The sequence below is a fragment of the Podarcis cretensis genome (genome assembly GCF_951804945.1).
Source record: "Podarcis cretensis genome assembly, chromosome: 3".
In the NCBI taxonomy this organism is placed as follows: Eukaryota; Metazoa; Chordata; class Lepidosauria; order Squamata; family Lacertidae; genus Podarcis; species Podarcis cretensis.
In genome coordinates, this window is record NC_137172.1 from 87,540,803 (window position 1) to 87,553,456 (window position 12,654).

The 12,654-nt window shown below is 42.7% G+C and overlaps 1 protein-coding gene across 50 annotated transcripts in view; it reads right to left on the reverse strand.

Annotated features, from left to right (window-relative positions):
* The window catches only part of RIMS1 (regulating synaptic membrane exocytosis 1), a 228,609-nt gene that overhangs the window by 214,597 nt on the left and 1,358 nt on the right, over nucleotides 1-12,654 (reverse strand). The window lies entirely within an intron of this gene.

Sequence of the window (12,654 nt, forward strand, 5' to 3'; positions counted from 1 at the left end):
TTTTCCCTTTCCTTGCAAGGAATCCTATTCGGAATAAGGGAATTTCCCTTTTAAAAAGGGAAACGTTAACAGCTATGAGAACTGGCAATATAAATTTTCCTCTGGGCGTTGTATGCAGGGGGCAAATCAGCAGATAGTGTGTGATATCCTCTACCTGATTTCATCCATATACATTTGTGATCCATATGGGGAATCCCCCAATATCTCCCCTCTAAATATGCTGAGGGCATCTGTTGAAATCTTAGTTCTGCAGAGGTCCTGCATAGTTGTGAGGAAGTCAGAGTCTCAAGGTAACAGGGCCTTGAGTGATCCATCTTAATTTGGGGGCACCAAATAGAGTAACGGGTGGAAATGATGGATGCTCTGTCTTGGTTGGCATCCTGATCAAAAATCCAATTTCTAAGGTCATGTGGCCTAAGGACTAAATAGTTCTCCATTTGAAGATTATAAGCCCTAAATGTATCTTGGCACTTTTGTGCTCAGCCCCTGCCCTTAGTTGCTCTAACCAGCAGATCTTAGTAAGAGTATGATCCTCGAAGGCATTTAGCCCGCGCCAGTATCTCAGATAGGCTAGATCAATTGTGGCTGCTAGCGAGGGGAGGCCAAACTCAACTCTGAGGTGGGCTGCTGGTGTCCCACAGGGAAGCCCCAAAATCTGCCTCATAAATTTATTTTGCAGGACCCCTATTTCAGTTTTAATACCAATTCCTCATACCTCAGCCCCGTAGAGCATTTGGGTGATGATTTTAGAGACAAATATCTTAATAGCTGACTAACTGCCCGCCCTTTGAATGGAAGAACCTATATAGCTGCCCAGTAGAATGGCCAGATATTAGCTTAATTGCTTCCAGATGGGGTTTCCATGATGATTTCCCATTGATAAATAATCCTAGATATTTAAAACTGAGCACTTGATCAGGGGTGTGACTGTCTAGAATCCACCTGGACTTGATAGGCCTCTTGCCAAATACAGTGAACTTGGTTTTATTGTAGTTAATTTTTAGATGTTCTTTTTTACACAGCTGTCCAAATTAACCAGCATCCTTCTAAGTCTGCTTTTATTCTGAGATAACAAAACTAAATCATTGGCATAGAGCAGAATTGGCACTTTACGATTCCCAAGGGTGGGGGGCAAAAAAGGATGGGGATGCCATATCAGGGATGAGATTGTTTATATCATAATTAAATAGGAAGGGTGCATCTTGGAATGAAAAAGTGGAGATTTCAAATTATGTAAATGGAGATGATGCACAGCACCCTTTCCTCAAAGGGAAACTTTGAGTAGTACAACGATGACCTTTCTCTGGACAAATGAAAAACGAATAGATTCAACATAAATCATGGAATGCTGTTGATCAAGTAATACTTCCTCCTTCCTAAGTGCCGATTGCTGATAAAACAGCTGTTTTCAAATGAAAAATGAGTTAATACAACCTCTAAGGTTCCAATAAATCAGGAACACAAGCCGAAACTGGAACTTTTCATGGCACTCAAGTCTTAAATTATTAGCAACATATCACAGGTGCACCTGCAGCCCATATAAATAGCCAGAAATTACTCTCATAGTTGCTCTGGACTTCAAAAGGACAGAAAACTAACACTTTCAATGTATTCCTGAAAACTGTGGCAAGCATTTTCACTGATGCTGGGTAAATTACAGAAAGGCAAGGTTAGTGGTTTAGAATTAAATAACCAAATAGGGACTATAAACAACTCCACATAGCCCCCAAACTATGCATTTTTAATTTGGATACCAGATATATTTTCTCCACATTTAGCAAGACTATGAGAAATAGAGCAGAAAGACTTAAAGAATCTCAAAAAAAGAAGCAGCAGCCAGAATTCTGCAGATTCCTTTTTATAGGGTGAATGGCTGGGGTTACATAAACTAGGGCCACCTGCATGCAGGCTCCTCCCGCCCCTGCCCCATATTATGTCAGCAACTGAATCATTATCAAAGTGAACTGAAGCATTCAAAGAGAAAAAGTGGTGCTGAACACCCATTTTGCTCCTGAGAAAGGGGCAGCACTCATAACATCTCCCCAGCGTTGTTTGAGTTAGAATTATTAGCCGCCCCTTGTTTTTTTCTGAGATTTCTCTCACTTTGAAGGACTGCTTTCAACTCAGTGCTACGTAGCTCCCTGGTTATTTCTTATTTCATATCATTGTAATTCCACTGAAATCATTAGAGTATTAATATGACCAAGAGTTGGTCGGAAGTAAATCACACTATAGTTGGAGTTAACTCTTTATTAGCAGAAACACCATCTTCACAGACTTGGCTAATGAGCACAGCAACTCATCCCGGTAGGTCTGGCCCCATGAATCAGTTGCCGAGACTGAAATCCCCATGATCGTCTGAGTCCCCTCTTCTCTAGGGCTTTTCCCAAGCAATCAGAGACTGTGCCTTCATGTAGCCTGTCACTGTTCTGCCTGTTTCAGCCTCTTCTGGTTCTGCGAGTCACTTGGGGAGGGGGGCAGCAGCAGGAGGAGACACCTATGACTCTTCACCAGCCTGACTCTACCTCTTGGCCTCCCTCTTCCCACTGGCCTGCTTCAGCTTCTGCCTCTTTTTCTAGACCTCTCTCTGCCACTGAATCGCCCAGCTCACTAAGCCCTATTACCTCTTTCCAGTCTTCTCCCTCTGACTACTCATCGTTGTTCTACCACCACTTCCTCAGCTCTGAGCCTTCTTCCCTTGGCTGTTCCCCAGCTGGTTCCTCCCACTATTCCTCTGCATCCAACCAGTCCATGACACAATATGGCAGAGCTCTCCAGAATCCTCTGTTTTGAACAAGGCCAACCTCAGCTGCCTGATTTCCCACACAAGACAAAGCAATAAAATGTACAAACATGCCATATAAACAAGATGATGACGATGATGATGATTTGAATAGCCAATATTCAAAACAGAACCTTCCAGTGGGTGAGGCATCTGACTACTAATCACGGATGCTGAAATGCCGGGCAGGTTTCAAGTATGAATATTTCTGTAATCAGGGTATTTTAAAAGGAACAAATAAATCTACAATCAAGAATGACCTAATATGCTCTGTTATTTGTGTTGGCATCTCTGCTTGCGAAATAACATCACAGCTTGTGACATTGTGCAAGCACACGTCTAAATATATCCCCTCCTAAGTGTGCTGTGCTGTTGCAGCAAGGCTTAGGATCAGAGCATTCAGTTTCATCAAATCGTGCATGAAGGCTTAGTCATTGTAACTGTATGAGGCCAAGGTGGGAGAGAACATGCTTTTAAAAGGGGGAAAGAATGAGCCCTTAGTGAAACCTCAGTGGTTCGCATTCTGCCATTTGACCCTGTTCCTCCCCAACAACAAGCACAGTCAATACAGATTGACACTTTCTGGAGTTATGAGCGAACCCTATGCACAAATTTCACACACACACACAAACTCCAGGCCACCTCTCTTATCTACCAAGATGCGCATTTTGCACAATGTAGCCCCCTAGGAACGAAAGAGTCATAGCCGGGGGCGGGGGGGACATATACAGTACTGTGGAAATACTCATGCAAAAGGCATACAGAGCGCCTGTCTTTCCTCATTACCTCATACAAGTTTAATTTCTAAAATAAGCTGTGCAAGGGTTAAGTGATGACCTTAGATTTGTCAAATATACTACTACTACTTTTTACTAGAGCCCCAGGATTTACCAACCAGAGCCAGGTAGGTGCAAAATACACAAAATTAAAGAAGTCTGAGCACAGTAATTTTCCATAAAACTCTACTTCTGGTTACAGGGCTGGCCCAAGACATTTTGCTACCTTAGGCTGCCCCAGCTCCAACTACATACTGACAGTTGAATATTATTCTAACACATGCGATGGGGCAATATCTTTTCACTGAAGGCTGACTAAAATAAATTATGTCTCAAACATATATGCACAACTATTTTTCAATAGAATGTATATGTACTGTACTGTTTTTCAAACATATGTAGGTGGTTGTTATGATTGATAAAAAGCAAAGCCATTTAAAACCATTACTAGGTTCATAATAGTTTGTTGTTGGTATGCATTTTCTCAATTAATGGAGCCTAAAATTACAACAATAAGCGTGGGTGTATGGGTGGGTGGGTGGGTGTGTCCATGAAATTCTTTGGTGTGAAAAAGGGGGTCCTCATCAAAGTTGGGAACCACTGTGATAATATATATTGTAGCCAATGCCTTGTATAGAATTTATTTAGTTCCACTGTTTCATGGCACTTTAGGGAACTGCAGGCCTCTGAAGTTGTCATCAGAATTGAAATAGTTGACACAGAGGTCTTTGGCTTCCGGTCTACTGCGGGTAGCATCTTCAGCTCATTGCGCTCACTGACCGAAAGCAGGCTGTCTCGAAGGAGACAAAAATAAGTTTCATTCTCCTCACTGATCAGACCTATGTGGACCTCAAACTGCAGCTGCTTCCAAAGGACCCATTCATCTGCAAAGTCCTTGTGTGCATAGCACAGGGCTCCTGGAGGTTCAAGTCATTGTGTCATACCTGTGTGTTGTTCATATTGTCCTACAGCTGTCTTTTAAAAAGACAAAAAAAAAAAAACCCACAACCCTACAGCCATCATGGTCCACTAAGATAGGTTGGGTTTTTGGGTGCTCGGATCCTGACTGCTATAAACCTTTAAACTGCAGGGTAAGGCTGGTCCTGCAAACATTCAGCAGGAAACTTTCTGGCACCTCACTCAAAGACTGGAAATAGACCATGATGCAATGGCAGAGAACACACTTCAAGTCCAGAACATCTTATATGTTCAATGTCTAATATCTCCCTTGAAAAAGAATTCATAGCAGGGCTGGGAAAGACTACCACCTGGGATTGGGGAATCCAAACCCTGTCAAAGGAGAAAATATGAGGCTCCAGCTGGTAGAAGGAGCAATGACTTCTTCAGTCACATGTGTCCCACTCTGAAACTTGATTCTCTTCCCTTGGTTTCCACTGCTGAAAAGGCAAGCTGCTTTTCAGCTTAAATAGTCTTTTTAAAAAATGCAATTTGCTTCTCTTTAAGCCATTTTCTCTTGTCCTTTTCATGATGCCTGCCTGCAAGTGCAAACACTACTGGTGCTTATCCAATAGACACTGGGTATTTTGACTTTCAAAAAGCTGTTGACGAAGTCTCTCAGCAAAGACTCCTGAGTGAGCTTAGCAGTTATGGAAGAAAAGGCGAGGTCCTGCCATCAATTAGTAACTGGTTGGGAAATCAGGGTGCAGTGACTGTGAAAAGGGTGAATTCCATGTTAGGAATCATCAAGGATTGAAAATAATCAGGGATTGAAAATAAACTTGTCAATTTCATAATGCCATATAAATCTATGGTACGACTGCACTTGAAAAACTGCACAATTCTGATTGCCTCACCTCAAAAAGGATATTGCAGAGTTTGGCAAAGGTTTAGAAAAGGGCAACCCTATGAGGAAAGGTTGCAAAATTTGAGGCTCTTTAGTTTAGAAAACAATGCATGTAAGAGGCAACATGATGGAGTGTCATGAACTGGCAGAACTATGGGGAGGGGGAGGAAGATGATCCCAGCGAGGGGTATAGCAGGGATTGGGACACACTGGGACAAGCTGGGGTTGGAGAAGGAAATACAGGGTGATGGAGAATGGCAAGGGGATAGAGGTCAGTGCACAGGAACCAGAGCAGCAGGACCCATCACCACAGTGACCCCTGTCCCCATGAACACAGCGGGCTCTGAGGCCTAGGGAGCAGCTGGAGGGATGCTTCAGGAGGCTGAGGAAGGCAAGGGCTCACAGCCCAGCTCCCTAGCTGGCCCAGTGGAGCTCACTAGCTCTGGGAGGAGGTCTATGAGTCCTCAGCTAGAGTAGGTTCAAAACAGGTGAGGGTCTCATGCCTCGTCAAGCCCAGATGCTGCAATCAGCATGCAAAGTGTAAAAGGAAAGCAGAGCTGAGGTGCTGGGCCTGCTCAGCCCCTCAGAGGCCCTGCTGAATGGGTGTAGCTCCTAAGCTGTGGTGCTCCTACCCCACAGCACTGAAAATGTGCCTTTTTACATTGGCATTTGACACTTGAGTATATTTTTAGGACCCACCTTATTTTGTGATTTTAAGGGTTATTTGTTTTTTAAACTTTTTATTATTGTGTTTTAATAATGTAAAGGGCAGGCAATAATAAAACAAACAAATAAAATCACAGCTATGACCTATGATCTTAAACAATAAGCTTACTAGTGATATACTCCTCCAAGTATACATTAGGGATAATATGAAGGGAAAAGAAGATATGTTGGCTGATTAGAAAAAGCTAACATCTGTGCTTTACCCTCTGCGCATTTGGCTTCTATATCATTTGTGTGCATGCATGTTTTCCATTTCCATTTATTTATTTAACATTTATAGCTCACTTAATATTTTAAAATCTCTAGCAGTATACAATATAAACAACTTTTCATATAGTTATAATCCTAATCTGTATTTACCTTGGCAAACAATTTCAAAAGATTCAGGGGTATCTTCAAAACATAACACATCAACCATTTTTGCCCTTATCCCTTGTATGCAGGATTGCTTCGTCTACGGTCACTAAGAATTAACATCACAAGTTATAAAAGTGCCTTAGAGTCACCGTCCCCAAATGTAATGGATGGGGTTTTCCAGAGCACTTAGCATTGACCTAACTTTGCTCCCAGTGCAGCCTTTGGTAAAAACGCCAACTGACTTCACTTGGAAGGAGCTGAAGGAAGCGCTGAACATTACTGAAAACAGCCGCGTTTACAGATTTTCCTGGTGTAGGCTTTGTACTTAACAGCAGAAAATAAATATACCCACTGCCTCTGAATATCTTTAAGCCATATTGTGAGGTCAGATATCTCAGTGGAGATCTGCTGCATCATTTGAGATCCCCTTGCTAAAACGACAACCAGCACCAAAGGAAAATGAAGCTTTTACTAGCCCATTTTTTGATGCTAAGGCACAAGAAGACACCACAATACAAGGATGGGGCTGCTTGCTTTGCTACACCAGCAGTAGTTGTCATCTGGAATTCCTTCCTTCCTTTCTGCTTCTGAGTAGGAACCTGTGTTGAGACAATGGCCAGAGCACCAAGTTCTTTGTAGGTGCTGAGTTGTTACCTTTTTCTCTTTTGAAAGAGGTGAAAGAGGAAGTTGGAAGAGTGATGCTTTAACCCACTTTCCCTTTCGCCTCTTACATTATTTTCAAGGCTCAGGTTAATATCTGAATTCTACCCAGATCTCCTGGGGAACTGATGTGTGTGCAAGCACTCTCTCTCCCTTTGTATCTCTTGAGGGGAGCGGATGGTGTCTGCCCACAGCACTCAAAAATCCAAATGTGTCCATTGGCTGAAAAAACACTGGAAATCCTTGAAGATACACACACACACACACACACACACACACACACACACACAAACAAACTTTTCTGTTTTCCCCCTGAGGTTTTGGTTTCTCTTGGAGGGAAGTGGGCAACATGCAATATAGAATAACTAGATCAGCCTTCTCCTGGTGACCTCCAGGCATTTTGGACAACCACTCCCATCATCCCTGACCACTGGAAGTCAAAGTCAAAGACCTCTGGAGGTGCACAGGTAGGGGAAGGTTTGAATATATGGTCAATCTACAAAGCACATTAAGTATTTTTTTCATGTCATAAGCCACCTTGAGCATGGTTTGAATTGTGGAAAGGCAGCATACAAATAAAATTATGTATATATTATGTATACATGCCTCCATCAGGAGCCAAGCCAGCGTTGTAGAACTTTCTTGCAGCTCAGATCAGATAGGCCCCCAAAAAACAATCAAGCAGTGTAGAAGTTTTATGAAATGAATAAATACTGAACTTCCAGTGCCTACTGGAGACTTTTTTTAAAAAAAATGTATCTCTATTGTATTTATTGAGTTCACTGCTTTCAGACAGTTGTAATTACGTGGTATATAAATTGTTAAATTAAATTAATAATAATTAATGCACGTTGGTGCATATTAATTAATATGTAATAAGTTGCTACCCTGTTTGGATTTTTCTCTGCTAACAATAAGCCAGCAAAGCTCTCTACATTTTTCAGTTTATTTCATTTGTTTCTCCTACTGCATTTCTATCCTTATTTGCTGCACACAACCTGCTGCCTCCTCTTAAGGTGCCATTTTAATTGGAGGGCCAACACATTTTGAAGTTCGTTTTTCCCAGGTACAAAATACTATAATGTTTCCCCCCCCCCCCCAAGGTGCTTTTATTGCTGTTGGCACTGATGCACTAGATGTGGTTGCCTAGGTGTCTCTGGTAACAACTTGATAAAGTATTCTCTATGACTAGAAGCACAACCTGTCTGTGCAGAAGTTAAGACCTGCTGAATTCAATGGGGGCTTACTCCTAGATAAATGGAATTAGCATTGCAGCCTAAATTACTGGTGAGTGACACAACACTCCCATGCCTGTGCTATTTCAGTTTCGCTTAGTTTTGTTTAATTCTTTAGGAGCAGTATAGCCACCTGCACAGAAATAAATATCTAGACAATTGTTAAGGGAGACAAAAGCGTAGCCACTCCTTCTCTATTAAGGGCAGGCAGGCGGGATATTGCATTACGCCACTGACACAGTTACTTGCAGGAGAATCACACCTTCGCTAAAATATATGATTTGGGTGAGTCTGTGGAAAGGCCACGTAGGATATATGGCCGGAGAGCATCACAAAGGCCAGGGAAACCACCTAAGTCAGCATGAGTAAGCCAGACCAACACTTCCAATTTAGCTAGCTATGAGGACAAATGTGGCATCATGCAGGATTACATTAAACACATTTTTATTTTTGTAATCCAGAACAGCAGCAGCTTTGGGCATTCTAAGAGGTGCCAACAAGTGAATGCAAGAGTGCATCGTTACTGGCTTTTGACTCATTGGAAGACTGGCTCATAGCACCATCTAACATGTCTCCACTCAAAACTTAAGTTCCACTAAGTTCAATTGGACTTGCTCCCCCAAAACTGGGCATAGAGTTGCAGCCTCAATCAGTGGCTTTTCATCTTTAGCCTGGCGACCTGTTTTAGTTTTGTTATCACAAACTGGTGTGAAATCTTTCAAGTTTCCCAGAGCTCTTCATCAGGATAGATTGCATGCAAACCAGGAAGGGCAGGTACAGGGGAAGAGAAAGAGAAAGAGAAAAACTGGTTGGTAGTAGCACCATGAGTACATCTAGTAAGAGTCTTAAAGCACAATGCAGGAAGCAGCAGCATACATTCATCATCATCATCATATTATTATTATTATTATTATTATTATTTATTGAATTTATATACCGCCCTATACCCGCAGGTCTCAGTGCTCTGCAAAAAAGCCCCACTTGAATGTCTGCTACCTCCTCCCACATTTTGCCTGCAGACTCTTACCAAATGTAGACTCATGGTACTATAGCCAGCCACTGTCTCTCCCCTCCTACTTTGCTTCCCATGGCCTGATGAAGAGTTCTGGATAACTCCAAAGCCTGCACCCCTCATTTGTGCTGCTTTATTTATATATTTATTTATTTATTTGCATTCCATTCATGAACCACTTCCTATGAAACAACTTGAAGTGTTTTAACCATTAAAAACGTCAACAAGATACATAAAACAAATTTCATATATAAAAACCATTCAAACAAGTTTCTTATGGGCCGAGACAGCTACGTTTATTGTTTTACTTGCTTCTTGACAAAGCATTGACCTCAGCGACAAAAAGCAGCATTAGAAACTCAGATGTATAATCTAATCGCCAAATGGCACCTTAAACTGTTTCCCCCCACCGCAATGAGATTTATCATTATCATCATCATCATCATTTCTATACTGCTTTATATTTTAAAGAACAAATCTCAAAGAGGTTTACAACACATAAAATTGTCAAATAAAACAATCCAAAATAAAACAAATTCAAGCTTCAAGGAAAATATTTCAGATCCTTCTCTAAGTGACATTTTGCTTTCCCCAGTCGCCAACCTGGTACCCAGAGACCTTCACGTGGTGGCAACTGGACCCACAGCAGTTTAAAAACGCACCTGGCTATTTTCCAACACTGCCAAGAATAGTCATTTCCCCAAGCCTCTTTCCCACAAAAAGAAGGGACTGCCCATGAAAGTTCAAGTAAAACATTCTTTCCCTCAAAATTATTGTTCTCCAAGGGTCATTATTCCTTGAAGGACCACAAGGGAATGCTTCCTACAATATAACATAATGTAGTACTTCTTCAACAAGAACTTTGTGGCCCTCCAGATATTGTTGAACTATGGCTCCCATCATTTCCCTGGCTAGCTGAGGCTGGTGGGAGTTGGAATCCAACAGCATCCACAGGGTGCCAGGTTCCTCATCCCTACCATAACCTCACGTTTGGGGCAGGCCATGCCACACAAAAACCACCTTGTAGGTGGACTTTTATCGACCTAAAGCTAAAGCAACAGGGCTAGTAAGAAGCTGTCAGCCCTATTTGCATACTATTCTAAGTTCTCCCTCTTTCCTACTGCACAAAGCACATTATCCACTTTGCCATGTGCCAAGCTTCTCCTGAATTGCTCTTGATTCCAGAAGGGAAACGCCCAACCGAAAGCCCACTTTCCCATACCTGACGCAGCAGCATCTTTATTATTACTCAGGTGGCTTTGAACAAAATGTGTGGGTGCACAAGCCTAACGGAAAGAAGTTCCTTTCGGTACCACAGCCCTTTTGAACACTTGATCGAGCAACGTAAACTCATCTAGCTTTAAAGTGCAATCCTCAAAGAGCTGTGTTCAAATGTTAACTTTCCAGAGGCGTCCATAAATTCCTTCAATGAAAGCTTGGAAGGCTCCCACTACAACCTCCTGGAATAGATTTTAAATACTGAGGGCCAAAATGGCAGAGCAGAGAGCAACCGTGGCCAAAATTTTCTCTTTTCTTTTCTTTTCAAGCAAGCAAGCCACAAGTCAAGTCTGGAGCTTGGGAAAGCCCTTCTCCAGTGCCTGAAAAGCTCTTCCATGATGCCTCAGTGACGATGTAGCTTTACTATACCTGGCCAGAAAGCAGTGCAGCAGGAGAGAAGCAGGCAAGAGGGCAGTTCTGTCTCTCTGCTCTAGGCAGGCTCACACCTGCTTTGGCCCAGGTGTGCCACCAAAACCCACCGGCTGTGCTGCTTGCGGCAGGTGTGGCACAGGTTGGCTGCCCCAGTGCTCCCAGCAGCAGCATAGTGCAGAATTTTATTTAAATGGCCTTGGGTCTCACACCCTCTGCCAGCCTCACCTATATTGTAAGGCTGTCATGAGGCTCACAAATAACACCTTTTTTTGTCAATGGAGGCAGAATACAAACTAACAGCGTTCCTTTAGAAATCTATTCAATACAATGCCGACTTAAGCATGCCACAAGGAAGCAAAGCCACTGTTTAGGGCTGGGCTGTTGATGTAGGGTGCTGGGTTAAAGGGTGCAGCAGAAAGTTTAAATAGTTATAAGTGAATAGTAGGCAGGGGTTAAGGGAATGGACCAAACATCTGTAACATTTCAGCTCTCCTGTTATCTTTCCATATCTTTATTTATAAAGGCATACTTTCACTGTTACATTGACATGCACTCTGCTATTCCTATTCCTCTCCTCTCCCAAGATTATCAACCACACCCCAAGGGTTGCAAACAGCTGCCTTCTGTTCTCACGGCACCATAACCCTTAAACAGCAGCAAAGTCGAGCCATTTCGTTCCCAATTACTGGGCCTTAGTGTACATTTGTGCAACTGATGGTGGCAACTGCCACCACTACTGCAGAAATTCAAACCCCAGTGCAGATCAGAGGAGGAAGAGGCAACACCACAATGAGAGACTGACGCTGTGCCCCCCCCCCCCCGGGGCTCCATCACTTGCAGTAGACAGCATAGAAGTTGAGAGCCTGCAGGGATTCCATATTTCCCATCTATTATAGATGACACTGCTAGCAGGGGGGAGAGGAGAGGAACAAACACCAGAACTTGCACCTCAGAAATCATTGTTTGGGATTCCACCCAAAGAGAAAAGCTTCCCCATATGCTTACACACCTTCCGTGAAAGCCACTAAACCTGATCTTCCAAATAAACACATGGAAGCAGAAAATCCACCGGGAGGAAAAGGAATGAATTGAACACCAATAGGGGGGCTTAAATATGAGCTAGAAGGGTTGTGTTCTGCAATCTAGACTGCCCTTTCCATCCAAAAAGAAAGCAGGCCTCGAGCATAAAGAAAAAGCCTGATCCCCCTTTACAGGCCCAACTACACATCTATTTTTATACAGGAGATATCAATTTGGAGATCACATTAGACTCGAATACACTTATTTGCAGGAGGAATAGAAAATATAGTCATGTAAGGCATCAGATGGGGGTAAAAAACGAGGCTGAGGAAAGGAGAAGGGATGGACTGGAGAACACCCAAATATGGCATCCCCCAACACTCTGATTTACACACAAGCACACACAGACACACACCCTTTTGCAGCTTGTGATCTAGGGCATGGAGCCTGTCAATTGTCCAGTTCCACCAACAGGTATATATATATATATGCACAACCGTTTTTGTGAGGTGGCGAGACATGCAATTCTTTGCATTTATCACGTTAAAATGCCTCTTGGTATCTCGAATACATACTTGGCCATCTCTTCCTCCCCGTTTCGGTACAACACACCCCAGTGAAAAATGTTGTTG